At 45.4% G+C, this 16,364-nt stretch overlaps 1 pseudogene; it reads right to left on the bottom strand.

The window, feature by feature from the left end:
• Nucleotides 1–273: 273 nt before the first annotated feature.
• On the bottom strand, nucleotides 274–1,228 carry LOC106590728 (tetraspanin-8 pseudogene; annotated as a pseudogene).
• Between the last annotated feature and the right edge of the window lie 15,136 nt (nucleotides 1,229–16,364).

Below are 16,364 nucleotides of genomic sequence, written 5' to 3' on the forward strand. Positions count from 1 at the left end.
AAGGTGGTATAGTATAGTGTAGCTGTACCTAGGTTAAGGTGGTATAGTATAGTGTAGCTGTACCTAGCTTAAGGTGGTATAGTGTAGATGTACCTAGGTTAAGGTGGTATAGTGTAGATGTACCTAGGTTAAGGTGGTATAGTGTAGATGTACCTAGGTTAAGGTGGTATAGTGTAGATGTACCTAGGTTAAGGTGGTATAGTATAGTGTAGATGTACCTAGGTTAAGGTGGTATAGTGTAGATGTACCTAGGTTAAGGTGGTATAGTGTAGATGTACCTAGGTTAAGGTGGTATAGTATAGTGTAGATGTACCTAGGTTAAGGTGGTATAGTATAGTGTAGATGTACCTAGGTTAAGGTGGTATAGTATAGTGTAGATGTACCTAGGTTAAGGTGGTATAGTGTAGATGTACCTAGGTTAAGGTGGTATAGTGTAGATGTACCTAGGTTAAGGTGGTATGGTATAGTGTAGATGTACCTAGGTTAAGGTGGTATGGTATAGTGCAGTTTTACCTATGTTAAGGTGGTATACGTCTCCCCAATCTGGCAAAACAGGGTCATGGCGAAGGCCATTCCAAAGATCATCAAGCCTGCGATGCCAAATGCAATCCCCAGGGTGATGAATGTACCCTTCGCCATGACTGACGTCACCAACTTGATACAAGGTCTCAAGTACACTTTGCGTCGTCCATCTGCGAGTTTGCACTCCTGACTGGTGTCATGGCAGTCACAAGAGACGGGGACTGTTGAGCCCCAGTCTGAAGGTCCATGGATCAGTCCACAACACTTTGCCTGCTCTTCCAGTTTCTGCATGAACGTCTGGAACAAAGACGACTGGTTGCTCAGCGGTAGCAGCTGCTCCGTCAACCATTCCTCAAACTTCTTCAATCCGACAGCTCCCAGGATTCCAACGATCATCAGGAGGATGAAGATGAGGAGCAGCCCGACGAAGAAGAGCATGAGCAAGACGCGACTTTCCCTGACGGCTCCAAAGCAGCCCAGGAAGCCAAGCACCGTGATGATGGTACCGACGGATATCAGCAGGTTCAGCCCCGGTAACAACCCTCCGAACACAGGGTTCACTTTGAGGTAGACGGAGACCCCAAGGATGATGCATCCACTCATCCAGAACAGTAGGTTGAAAACAAAGAGTAGGTACTTGATACATTTGTTCACAGCCATCTTCTAAGCTTCCAACAGCCAGGCAAGACGTGACGTGACAGAACAACTGGAAGATGTATTGTGTGAGGGGTGAGTGTACCGGATCTGTCACCTAGTGAAAAATAACAACCCGAAGCTGTAGGTGTGGCTACTGACTTCTCATTCCAGAAACCAACCGTTTTCTCCTTATGGTGAAACCCCCAACGGCAACAAAGAGACATGTCTAAAAACTGACCCTGGTTCAGCCCTCTGCTAGACTACTTCAACAAAGAAACACGTCTAAAAACTGACCCTGGTTCAGCCCTCTGCTAGACTACTTCAACAAAGAAACACGTCTAAAAACTGACCCTGGTTCAGCCCTCTGCTAGACTACTTCAACAAAGAAACACGTCTAAAAACTGACCCTGGTTCAGCCCTCTGCTAGACTACTTCAATAAAGAAACACGTCTAAAAACTGACCCTGGTTCAGCCCTCTGCTAGACTACTTCAACAAAGAAACACGTCTAAAAACTGACCCTGGTTCAGCCCTCTGCTAGACTACTTCAACAAAGAAACACATCTAAAAACTGACCCTGGTTCAGCCGTCTGCTAGACTACTTCAACAAAGAAACACGTCTAAAAACTGACCCTGGTTCAGCCGTCTGCTAGACTACTTCAACAAAGAAACACGTCTAAAAACTGACCCTGGTTCAGCCCTCTGCTAGACTACTTCAACAAAGAAACACGTCTAAAAACTGACCCTGGTTCAGCCCTCTGCTAGACTACTTCAACAAAGAAACACATCTAAAAACTGACCCTGGTTCAGCCGTCTGCTAGATTACTTCAACAAAGTCTGAGCAGTGAGCTCAGCTTGAGGGTTTTAGATTTAAATGCATGACTATGCAAAGACTTCAGCAGTATCCTGTATGACATGCAAATCATTTTTAGCATGCCCTGAAGACTCTCTTCTTGCAAACGGTTCAGGTTAATCATGACAAACCAGCCTCCACCTGAACAGTTTCTCTCCCCGGGCTGCGGCCCTCACCACTCTCCACCTGAACAGTTTCTCTCCCCGGGCTGCGGCCCTCACCACTCACCACTCTCCACCTGAACAGTTTCTCTCCCTGTGCTGTGGCCCTCACCACTCTCCACCTGAACAGTTTCTCTCCCCGTGCTGTGGCCCTCACCACTCTCCACCTGAACAGTTTCTCTCCCTGTGCTGTGGCCCTCATCACTCTCCACCTGAACAGTTTCTCTCCCCGTGCTGTGGCCCTCACCACTCTCCACCTGAACAGTTTCTCTCCCCGTGCTGTGGCCCTCACCACTCTCCACCTGAACAGTTTCTCTCCCTGTGCTGTGGCCCTCAAAACCCTCTACCTGAACAGTTTCTCTCCCTGTGCTGTGGCCCTCACCACTCTCCACCTGATCCACAGAGACTAAAGGACTATGTACTCTATGCTGCACACTGTATCAAGCCACATATAATAACTGCACTTGTTTCATCTGAACACAACCCTGCATTACACACTGTACATAGGCCCCTGTCATTGCACTACGTTACGGAGCATCCCTACCTCTGCAGGTAGATATTTATATATTGTTCTGGAGGCAACTCTGCAGACGGTTCACTAGCTGGAACACAAAGTCATAAAATCTGATTTGATACCAAACCTTAACCACACTGCTAAATCTAATTCCTAACCCTAACCTTAAATTGAGACTAAAAAGCATACATTTTTACAATATAGCCAATTTTAACTTTGCAGCTGGCACATCTACAGGTGCGGAAATCGCTCAGTTTTACCCTCCAGGACAAGACTCATCCCAATAAACGTCACCCTGAAAAGATGTCCATCACTAGCAGAACCCTTTCACCAAGTAACATGCTGAGTATGTGCAAATGTACATGCCAGAGGAAGGTGATTCTGATTCTGAACAAAATGGCATAAAACATACGAAGTCCAAAAGTTCTGCAGTCATTTCCATGGGTCGGAGAGAAGAGGTCCCTGAACAGCTGGTTGTATTCATGCAAGTCATATTGGGTTGAAGATATTAACGTTTTAAGGAAATATTTTTTGACAAAATGAATTCAAATTCAAATACATAGACAAGTTTTTTTATTTTTTATTCTATTGCTGTGGATTGGACAGGTGAGATCCCTGAACCAATAACAGTTGGTTGTATTCATGCAAGTCATATTGGGTTGAAGATATTGACGTTTTAAGGAAATATTTTTTGACAAAATGAATTCAAATTCAAATACATAGACAAGTTTTTTATTTTTTATTCTATTGCTGTGGATTGGACAGGTGAGATCCCTGAACCAATAACAGCTGGTTGTATTCATGCAAGTCGTATGGGTTGGAAGCTATTGAAGACAAGAGGTCACTGAACAAAGTCAAATTGGTTCAAGATCTCGATGTCATGCAATAATAGGCATTGCAGTTTTAAGACGGTCCCTTAACCCTCAGTTTTAGGACGGTCCCTTAACCCTCAGAGCAGTGGGGAGAAACATTTCACCTACAAAAAGGAAATACGACACTGAAATGCATAAACATACGGTGTAACTTGTTCACTATCATCAGCTAGTTTAGGAAATGTGGTTTCTATCATCCTGGCTCCTTTGAAGAGGTATTGATGACCAAAGTCTGAATCATTAATATAAAAGTTCAATATAGAGTAGTCACACTGAGCCTAAATAACAGCTCTGTGTTCTATGAAGGATATTATGGTGGAGGGCAGCACCTCAGAACATCCTCACACACACACACACACACACACACACACACACACACACACACACACACACACACACACACACACACACACACACACACACACACACACACACACACACACACACACACACACACACACACACACACACAATTGCCTCTAAAACACTGACTCCAGCCAAACAGAACGTATAAATCACTCTTAAAGCTGAGTTAGGCAAAACAGTCCTACTGGCCGCCCCAGACTGAAACACTGACTCCAGCCAGACAGAACATATTAAACAGTCCTACTGGTCGCCCCAGACTGAAACACTGACTCCAGCCAGACAGAACATATTAAACAGTCCTACTGGTCGCCCCAGACTGAAACACTGACTCCAGCCAGACAGAATATATTAAACAGTCCTACTGGTCGCCCCAGACTGAAACACTGACCCCAGCCAGACAGAACATATTAAACAGTCGTACTGGCCGCCCCAGACTGAAACACTGACTCCAGACCAGACAGAATATATTAAACAGTCCTACTGGCCGCTCCAGACTGAAACACTGACTCCAGCCAGACAGAACATATTAAACAGTCCTACTGGCCTCCCCAGACTGAAACACTGACTCCAGCCAGACAGAATATATTAAACAGTCCTACTGGTCGCCCCAGACTGAAACACTGACTCCAGCCAGACAGAATATATTAAACAGTCCTACTGGTCGCCCCAGACTGAAACACTGACTCCAGCCAGACAGAATATATTAAACAGTCCTACTGGTCGCCCCAGACTGAAACACTGACTCCAGACCAGACAGAACATATTAAACAGTCCTACTGGCCGCTCCAGACTGAAACACTGACTCCAGACCAGACAGAACATATTAAAGAGTCCTACTGGCCGCTCCAGACTGAAACACTGACTCCAGCCAGAAAGAGAACATATTAAACAGTCCTACTGGTCGCTCCAGACTGAAACACTGACTCCAGCCAGACAGAACATATTAAACAGTCCTACTGGCCGCCCCAGACTGAAACACTGACTCCAGCCAGACAGAACATATTAAACAGTCCTACTGGTCGCCCCAGACTGAAACACTGACTCCAGCCAGACAGAACATATTAAACAGTCCTACTGGTCGCCCCAGACTGAAACACTGACTCCAGCCAGACAGAATATATTAAACAGTCCTACTGGCCTCCCCAGACTGAAACACTGACCCCAGCCAGACAGAACATATTAAACAGTCCTACTGGCCGCCCCAGACTGAAACACTGACTCCAGCCAGACAGAATATATTAAACAGTCCTACTGGCCGCTCCAGACTGAAACACTGACTCCAGCCAGACAGAATATATTAAACAGTCCTACTGGCCTCCCCAGACTGAAACACTGACCCCAGCCAGACAGAACATATTAAACAGTCCTACTGGCCTCCCCAGACTGAAACACTGACTCCAGCCAGACAGAATATATTAAACAGTCCTACTGGTCGCCCCAGACTGAAACACTGACTCCAGCCAGACAGAATATATTAAACAGTCCTACTGGCCGCCCCAGACTGAAACACTGACTCCAGCCAGACAGAACATATTAAACAGTCCTACTGGCCGCTCCAGACTGAAACACTGACTCCAGCCAGACAGAACATATTAAACAGTCCTACTGGCCGCTCCAGACTGAAACACTGACTCCAGACCAGACAGAATATATTAAACAGTCCTACTGGCCTCCCCAGACTGAAACACTGACTCCAGACCAGACAGAATATATTAAACAGTCCTACTGGTCGCCCCAGACTGAAACACTGACTCCAGACCAGACAGAATATATTAAACAGTCCTACTGGTCGCTCCAGACTGAAACACTGACTCCAGACCAGACAGAATATATTAAACAGTCCTACTGGCCTCCCCAGACTGAAACACTGACTCCAGCCAGACAGAACATATTAAACAGTCCTACTGGTCGCCCCAGACTGAAACACTGACTCCAGCCAGACAGAACATATTAAACAGTCCTACTGGTCGCTCCAGACTGAAACACTGACTCCAGCCAGACAGAATATATTAAACAGTCGTACTGGCCGCCCCAGACTGAAACACTGACTCCAGACCAGACAGAATATATTAAACAGTCCTACTGGCCGCTCCAGACTGAAACACTGACTCCAGCCAGACAGAACATATTAAACAGTCCTACTGGCCTCCCCAGACTGAAACACTGACTCCAGCCAGACAGAATATATTAAACAGTCCTACTGGTCGCCCCAGACTGAAACACTGACTCCAGTCAGACAGAATATATTAAACAGTCCTACTGGTCGCCCCAGACTGAAACACTGACTCCAGCCAGACAGAACATATTAAACAGTCCTACTGGTCGCCCCAGACTGAAACACTGACTCCAGCCAGACAGAATATATTAAACAGTCCTACTGGCCTCCCCAGACTGAAACACTGACCCCAGCCAGACAGAACATATTAAACAGTCCTACTGGCCGCCCCAGACTGAAACACTGACTCCAGCCAGACAGAATATATTAAACAGTCCTACTGGCCGCTCCAGACTGAAACACTGACTCCAGCCAGACAGAATATATTAAACAGTCCTACTGGCCTCCCCAGACTGAAACACTGACCCCAGCCAGACAGAACATATTAAACAGTCCTACTGGCCTCCCCAGACTGAAACACTGACTCCAGCCAGACAGAATATATTAAACAGTCCTACTGGTCGCCCCAGACTGAAACACTGACTCCAGCCAGACAGAATATATTAAACAGTCCTACTGGCCGCCCCAGACTGAAACACTGACTCCAGCCAGACAGAACATATTAAACAGTCCTACTGGCCGCTCCAGACTGAAACACTGACTCCAGCCAGACAGAACATATTAAACAGTCCTACTGGCCGCTCCAGACTGAAACACTGACTCCAGACCAGACAGAATATATTAAACAGTCCTACTGGCCTCCCCAGACTGAAACACTGACTCCAGACCAGACAGAATATATTAAACAGTCCTACTGGTCGCCCCAGACTGAAACACTGACTCCAGACCAGACAGAATATATTAAACAGTCCTACTGGTCGCTCCAGACTGAAACACTGACTCCAGACCAGACAGAATATATTAAACAGTCCTACTGGCCTCCCCAGACTGAAACACTGACTCCAGCCAGACAGAACATATTAAACAGTCCTACTGGTCGCCCCAGACTGAAACACTGACTCCAGCCAGACAGAACATATTAAACAGTCCTACTGGTCGCTCCAGACTGAAACACTGACTCCAGCCAGACAGAATATATTAAACAGTCGTACTGGCCGCCCCAGACTGAAACACTGACTCCAGACCAGACAGAATATATTAAACAGTCCTACTGGCCGCTCCAGACTGAAACACTGACTCCAGCCAGACAGAACATATTAAACAGTCCTACTGGCCTCCCCAGACTGAAACACTGACTCCAGCCAGACAGAATATATTAAACAGTCCTACTGGTCGCCCCAGACTGAAACACTGACTCCAGTCAGACAGAATATATTAAACAGTCCTACTGGTCGCCCCAGACTGAAACACTGACTCCAGCCAGACAGAATATATTAAACAGTCCTACTGGTCGCCCCAGACTGAAACACTGACTCCAGCCAGACAGAATATATTAAACAGTCCTACTGGCCTCCCCAGACTGAAACACTGACCCCAGCCAGACAGAACATATTAAACAGTCCTACTGGCCTCCCCAGACTGAAACACTGACTCCAGCCAGACAGAATATATTAAACAGTCCTACTGGTCGCCCCAGACTGAAACACTGACTCCAGCCAGACAGAATATATTAAACAGTCCTACTGGCCGCCCCAGACTGAAACACTGACTCCAGCCAGACAGAACATATTAAACAGTCCTACTGGCCGCTCCAGACTGAAACACTGACTCCAGCCAGACAGAACATATTAAACAGTCCTACTGGCCGCTCCAGACTGAAACACTGACTCCAGACCAGACAGAATATATTAAACAGTCCTACTGGCCTCCCCAGACTGAAACACTGACTCCAGACCAGACAGAATATATTAAACAGTCCTACTGGTCGCCCCAGACTGAAACACTGAATCCAGACCAGACAGAATATATTAAACAGTCCTACTGGTCGCTCCAGACTGAAACACTGACTCCAGACCAGACAGAATATATTAAACAGTCCTACTGGCCTCCCCAGACTGAAACACTGACTCCAGCCAGACAGAACATATTAAACAGTCCTACTGGTCGCCCCAGACTGAAACACTGACTCCAGCCAGACAGAACATATTAAACAGTCCTACTGGTCGCTCCAGACTGAAACACTGACTCCAGCCAGACAGAATATATTAAACAGTCCTACTGGCCGCCCCAGACTGAAACACTGACTCCAGACCAGACAGAACATATTAAACAGTCCTACTGGCCTCCCCAGACTGAAACACTGACTCCAGACCAGACAGAATATATTAAACAGTCCTACTGGTCGCCCCAGACTGAAACACTGACTCCAGCCAGACAGAACATATTAAACAGTCCTACTGGCCGCCCCAGACTGAAACACTGACTCCAGCCAGACAGAATATATTAAACAGTCCTACTGGCCGCCCCAGACTGAAACACTGACTCCAGACCAGACAGAATATATTAAACAGTCCTACTGGCCGCTCCAGACTGAAACACTGACTCCAGCCAGACAGAACATATTAAACAGTCCTACTGGTCGCCCCAGACTGAAACACTGACTCCAGACCAGACAGAATATATTAAACAGCCCTACAGACTGATGTGCAATGATGTCTGAGGGAAAAACACAGTGTTTATTGAACTAACGTCTTTCTTGTTGTAATATCGCTAACGGACGTGGCAGTTTCACCGCTTTGGTTTCCAGCTTTAAGAAATAAATAATGTAGATAATCAAATGAATCAAATCACCGGGAGGCAACGCTGAGTGAATCTGTGAGTTTTTATGTGTACAGACGTGGGCGGTGGTGTTTGCGAGTTCTTCGGATTGGGGGAGTGATATTTTAATATTTGGGTCTCTCTCGCTCTCTCTCACCCTCCCTCCCTCTCTCACCCTCCCTCCCTCTCTCACCCTCCCTCCCTCCCTCTCCCTCCCTCTCTCACCCTCCCTCCCTCCCTCTCCCACCCTCCCTCCCTCCCTCTCTCACCCACCCACCCTCCCTCCCTCTCACCCACCCACCCTCCCTCCCTCTCTCACCCACCCACCCACCCTCCCTCCCACCCACTCACTCACTCTCCCTCCCTCTCACCCACCCTCCCTCTCTCTCACCCTCCCTCCCTCCCTCTCTCACCCACCCACCCTCCCTCCCTCCCTCTCACCCTCCCTCCCTCCCTCCCTCCCTCTCTCACCCTCCCTCCCTCTCTCACCCTCCCTCCCTCTCCCACCCTCTCTCCCTCCCTCTCTCACCCTCCCTCCCCTCCCTCCCTCACTCCCTCCCTCCCTCTCTCACCCTCCCTCCTCAGGTGGGGAAGGTAGGAAACAACATCTCCACTTCGCTGACTCTCAACACTAGGGCCCCACAAGGGTGCGTTCTCAGCCCCCTCCTGTACTTCCCGTTCACCCACAACTGCATGGCCACGCACGCATCCGACTCAAATCATCAAGTTTGCAGATGACACAACAATAGTGGGCGTGATTACCAACAACGACGAGACTGCCCTCACCTCCTCCCTGTAGGCTCTAGGAGTGTGGTGTCAGGAAAACAACCTCTCACTCAATGTCAAAAAAACAAAGGACATGATCGTGGACTTCAGGAAACAGCAGAGGGAGCACCCCCCTATCCACATCGAAGGGACAGTAGTGGAGAAGGTGGAAAGTGTTAAGTTCCTCGGCGTACACATCACAGACAAACTGAAATGGTCCACCCACACAGACATTGTGGTGAAGAAGGCGCAACAGCGCCTCTTCAACCTCAGGAGGCTGAAGAAATTTGGCTAGTCACCCAAAGCCCTGACAAACTTTTACAGATGCACAATCGAGAGCATCCTGTCGGGCTGTATCACAGCCTGGTACGGCAACTGCACTGCCCATAACCGCAAGGCTCTCCAGAGGGTGGACACTTTAATAAATGGATCACTAGTCAGTTAATACAATGCCACTCTAAATAATGCCACTTTAATAATGTTTACGTATCTTACATTACTCATATCACATGTATATACTGTATTTTATACCATCTATTGCACCTTGCCTATGCCTCTCAGCCATCGCTCATCCATATACTTACATGTACATGTTCTCATTCACCCCTTTAGATTTGTGTGTATTAGGTAGTGGTTGGGGAATTGTTAGATGACTTGTTAGATATTACTGCACTGTCGAAACTAGAAGCACAAGTATTTAGCTACACTCGCATTAACATCTGCTAACCATGTGTATGTGACCAATAAAATGTGATTTGATTTGAAGTTTACTTGGGTTTAATCCATCACTGTGACACTGTGGTTGGAGGGAGGACAGTATAACTGATCACATTATGAAAGACAAGTATTGTAATTTTGAATTCCGTGAGTGTGGAAGAGGTGAAAAAAAATATTGTTGTCTATCAACAATGACAAGCCACTTGGATGGAAAATTACTGAGGATAATAGCGAATGATATTGCCATATCTTCAATCTAATCCTACTAGAAAGTGTGTGCCCTCAGGCTTGGATGGAAGAAAAAGTAATTCCGCTACCCAAGAATAGTAAAGCCTCCTTTACTGGCTCAAATAGCCGACCAATCAGTCTGTTAAAAACCCTTAGAAAACTTTTGGAAAAAATTGTGTTTGACCAGATACAATGTTATATTGCTGTAAACAAATTGACAACAAACTTTCAGCACGCTTATAGAGAAGGACATTCAACAAGCACGGCACTTACGCAAATGAGTGATGATTGGCTGAGAGAAATTGATGATAAAAAGATTGTGGGAGCTGTTTTGTTAGACTTGCGGCTTTTGACATTATCGATCATAGCCTGCAGCTGGAAAAACATATGTGTTATGGCTTTACACCCCCTGATATATTGTGGATAAAGAGTTACCTGTCTAACATAACACAGAGGGTGTTCTTTAATGGAAGCCTCTCCAACAATATCCAGGTAGAATCAGGAATTCCCCAGGGCAACTGTCTAGGCCCCTTACTTTTTTCAATCTTTACTAATGACATGCCACTGGCTTTGAGCCAATGTGTCTTTTGTATGCGGATGACTCAACACTATACATGTCGGCTACTACAGCAAGTGAAATCACTGCAACACTTAACAAAGAGCTGCAGTTAGTTTCAGAACGGGTGGCAAGGAATAAGTTTGTCCTAAATATTTCAAAAACTAAAATCATTGTATTTGGAACAAATCATTCACTGAACCTTAAACCTCAAATAAATCTTGTAATAAATAATGTGGAAATTGAGCAAGTTGAGATGACTAAACTGCTTAGAGTAACCCTGGATTGTAAACTGTCATGGTCAAAACATGTTGATACAACAGTAGCTAAGATGGGGAGAAATATGTTCATAATAAAGCGCTGGACTACTGTTCAGTCGTGTGGTCAGGTGCCACAAAGAGGGACCTTGGAAAATTACAATTGTCTCAGAACAAGGCAGCACGGCTGGCCCTTAAATGTACACAGAGAGCTAATATTAATAATATGCATGTCAATCTCTCATGGCTCAAAGTGGAGGAGAGATTGACTTCATCACTACTTATTTTTGTAAGAAGTGCTGACAAACTGAATGCAGCGAGGTGTCTGTTTAAACTACTAGCACACAGCTCAGACACCCATCCATACCCCACAAGACCTGCCACCAGAGGTCTCTTCTCAGTCCCCAAGTCCAGAACAGACTATGGGAGGCGCACAGTACTACATAGAGCCATGACTACATAGAACTCTACATAGAAAATACACCTTATGGAACAGCGGGGACTGTGAAGAGACACACACACAGGCACAGACACACATACACATGATAAGACACACACTCTACACACACGTACACATGGATGTTGTATTGTAGATATGTGATAGTGGAGTAGTGGCCTGAGGGAACACGCTACATGTATTGTAGATATGTGATAGTGTAGTAGTGGCCTGAGGGAACACGCTACATGTATTGTAGATATGTGATAGTGTAGTAGTGGCCTGAGGGAACACACTACATGTATTGTAGATATGTGATAGTGTAGTAGTGGCCTGAGGGAACACACTACATGTATTGTAGATATGTGATAGTGTAGTAGTGGCCTGAGGGATCACGCTACATGTATTGTAGATATGTGATAGTGTAGTAGGGCCTGAGGGAACACGCTACATGTATTGTAGATATGTGATAGTGGCCTGAGGGAACACGCTACATGTATTGTAGATATGTGATAGTGGAGTAGTGGCCTGAGGGAACACGCTACATGTATTGTGTAAAGTGTTATGAAATGTAATGTCATGTAATATTTTAAACTGTATGTAACTGCCTTAACCCTGGTGTCCTGGCTAAATTCCCAATCTGGCTCTCATACCATCATGGCCACCTAATCATCCCCTGTTTCTAATTGGCTCATTCATACCCCCTTCCTTTCCCCTGTAACTATTCCCCAGGTTGAAGATGTAAATTAGAATGTGTTCTCGGTCAATTTACCTTGTAAAATAAGGGTGAAATATATAGACATGGAGTATTTACTGCTACAGTATAAGCACATATGTTAAAGGGTTATCCTCTTTACAATGCATTCAAATGAGTCTCGCCAGCAGGGCTTGTCTACAATGAGCTAGTTTAGTATTCCATGGAATTCTCTCTCCCATTCATCTCTATCTGGAGGATTCAAATGAACCTAACTGCCAGTAAATTAGCATTTGTTGCCAAGGGAATCGCCAACGCTGAGTGTGATAGAGAGAGAGAGAGCAGTTATCCAATCACAATGTTGATCATCCTGATTCAGCTGGAACTGGGTGGAGGGGGCAGAGAGGGGGGAGGGAAGGGAGAGATGTGGGGGAGGGGACAGAGAGGGGAGAAGTGTCAGACATGGTAATGGGGGAGACCGATACATATTTGTGTATTTATTAAGGATCCTCATTAGTTCCTGTCAAGGCAGCAGCAACCCTGGATTAGACCCTTTTTTTCAATTTTCTCCTGAAATGACATGCCCAAATCTAACTGCCTGTAGCTCAGGCCCTGAAGCAAGGATATGCATATTCTTGGTACCATTTGAAAGGAAACACTTTGAAGTTTATGGAAATGTGAAATGTCATAGAATATAACACAATAGATCTGGTAAAAGATAATACAAAGAACAAACTAACCGTTCTTTTGTATTTTTTTTGTACCATCATCTTTGAAATGCAAGAGAAAGGCCATAATGTATTATTCCAGCCCAGGTGCAATTTAGATTTTGGCCACTAGATGGCATCAGTGCATTTCTGTTCAAACTTTTGTGTCAAGACTGCCCAAATGGGCCTAATTTGTTTATTAATAACTTTTCATGTTCAAAACTGTGCACTCTCTTCAAACAACAGCATGGTATTCTTTCACTGTAATAGCAACTGTAAATTGGACCGTGCAGTTAGATTAACAAGAATTTAATAACACCCCTACTCCATCTGAAAGACGGCACCCTACACAGGGCAATGTCCCCAATCACGGCCCTGGGATATGTTTTCGTCCAGAAGAAAGAGTGCCTCCTAGTGGCCTGGTCCTCCAACACCACCTCCAGCAGCTTCTAGCCTCCATCCAGGGACTGACCAGGACCGACCCTGCTTAGCGCAGCATCTGGCCTCCCATCCAGGGACTGACCAGGACCGACCCTGCTTAGCGCAGCATCTGGTCTCCCATCCAGGGACTGACCAGGATCGACCCTGCTTAGCGCAGCATCTGGTCTCCCACCCAGGGACTGACCAGGATCGACCCTGCTTAGCGCAGCATCTGGTCTCCCATCCAGGGACTGACCAGGACCGACCCTGCTTAGCGCACCATCTGGTCTCCCATCCAGGGACTGACCAGGACCGACCTTGCTTAGCGCAGCATCTGGTCTCCCATCCAGGGACTGACCAGGACCGACCTTGCTTAGCGCAGCATCTGGTCTCCCATCCAGGGACTGACCAGGACCGACCCTGCTTAGCGCAGCATCTGGTCTCCCATCCAGGGACTGACCAGGACCGACCCTGCTTAGCGCAGCATCTGGTCTCCCATCCAGTGACTCTGCTGAACCTGTCTCCACTGTGTCCTCTAACAGCTCAATAGAAGGCTCAGAACTATCCTGGGTCTCGTTTTCCTCTATTCGTCGCATCTGTCTCCTGGCAACAGACCATAAAACACACTAAAGGATGCATATTAGCAGAGACAGAATTGAATCAGGCTCACAGGAGCAGCCTTTACACATGTTGTTGGATATTCAATTGAATTAGGCTATTGAAGCCAGTGGGATAGAATGGTAGCAGCTCCAGTAGGCTGGGGAGAACAAGTAGAACAGCTTGATAAGGACAGATAATATCTGATGGTGGGTGCATGACGCCTTGGGCTGCAAAAATCTACAAACAAAAACCCAAGTTGAAAGATTCCTGGAATCTGGAGAGAATAAGCAGGAAATACAGTAATCGAGATATCCTGGGAATTCTGGGAAAGTTACTGAAATGTTGCAGCCGTAAAAACACCTCTGCAAGTCAGTATAGTCGATTACCTATAGGATATTACCTACAGGATATTACCTACAGGATCTTACCTACAGGATATTACCTACAGGATATTACCTACAGGATATTACCTACAGGATATTACCTACAGGACATTACCTACAGGATATTACCTACAGGATATTACCTACAGGATATTCCCTACAGGATATTACCTACAGGATATTAACTACAGGATATTACCTACAGGATATTACCTACAGGATATTACCTACAGGACATTACCTACAGAATATTACCTACAGCATATTACCTACAGGATATTACCTACAGGACATTACCTACAGGACATTACCTACAGGATATTACCTACAGGATATTACCTACAGGATATTACCTACAGGACATTACCTACAGAATATTACCTACAGGATATTACCTACAGGATATTACCTACAGGATATTACCTACAGGATATTACCTACAGGATATTACCTACAGGATATTACCTATAGGATATTACCTACAGGATATTACCTACAGGATATTACCTACAGGATATTACCTACAGGATATTTTGTATGAGCCACGTGTGACTGCTTTGACGTCAGAGACTGCTCCCAAAATGGCACCCTGTTCCCTGTATAGTGCACTACTTTCGACCAGGGCCCTATTCCCTGTATAGTGCACTACTTCAGACCAGGGTATATAGTGAACTACTTTTGACCAGGGCCCTATTCCCTGCATAGTGCACTACTTTAGACCCGGGCCTGTAGGGTCTGTAGGGCCTGTAGGGTTAGTCTGTTGCTGAACAGACTAACCCCAGCCTCATAGCATCAGACACATTTCACATTCCCTCCACCATAACGTTGTCTCTGACAGTGTTTGGCTTCCCTCCACCATAAAGGCCTGCACCATTCACACCTCTTCACCTCTCTCTCTCTCTGGGGGTCCACTGGGACTGTGTGTGTCTCTTATGAAACTCCAGTCACACAGGGGATGTCCACCCTTCATTCTCCATGTTATTACAGTCCTATAACACATACTGTTCATTCTCCATGTTATTACAGTCCTATAACACATACTGTTCATTCTCCATGTTACTACAGTCCTATAACACATACTGTTCATTCTCCATGTTATTACAGTCCTATAACACATACTGTTCATTCTCCATGTTACTACAGTCCTATAACACATACTGTTCATTCTCCATGTTATTACAGTCCTATAACACATACTGTTCATTCTCCATGTTACTACAGTCCTATAACACATACTGTTCATTCTCCATGTTATTACAGTCCTATAACACATACTGTTCATTCTCCATGTTACTACAGTCCTATAACACATACTGTTCATTCTCCATGTTATTACAGTCCTATAACACATACTGTTCATTCTCCATGTTACTACAGTCCTATAACACATACTGTTCATTCTCCATGTTACTACAGTCCTATAACACATACTGTTCATTCTCCATGTTATTACAGTCCTATAACACATACTGTTCATTCTCCATGTTATTACAGTCCTATAACACATACTGTTCATTCTCCATGTTATTACAGTCCTATAACACATACTGTTCATTCTCCATGTTACTACAGTCCTATAACACATACTGTTCATTCTCCATGTTACTACAGTCCTATAACACATACTGTTCATTCTCCATGTTATTACAGTCCTATAACACATACTGTTCATTCTCCATGTTACTACAGTCCTATAACACATACTGTTCATTCTCCATGTTACTACAGTCCTATAACACATACTGTTCATTCTCCATGTTATTACAGTCCTATAACACATACTGTTCATTCTCCATGTTATTACAG

The sequence above is a fragment of the Salmo salar genome, chromosome 05, assembly GCF_965601325.2.
Source record: "Salmo salar chromosome 05, fSalSal1, whole genome shotgun sequence".
Classification (NCBI taxonomy): domain Eukaryota; kingdom Metazoa; phylum Chordata; class Actinopteri; order Salmoniformes; family Salmonidae; genus Salmo; species Salmo salar.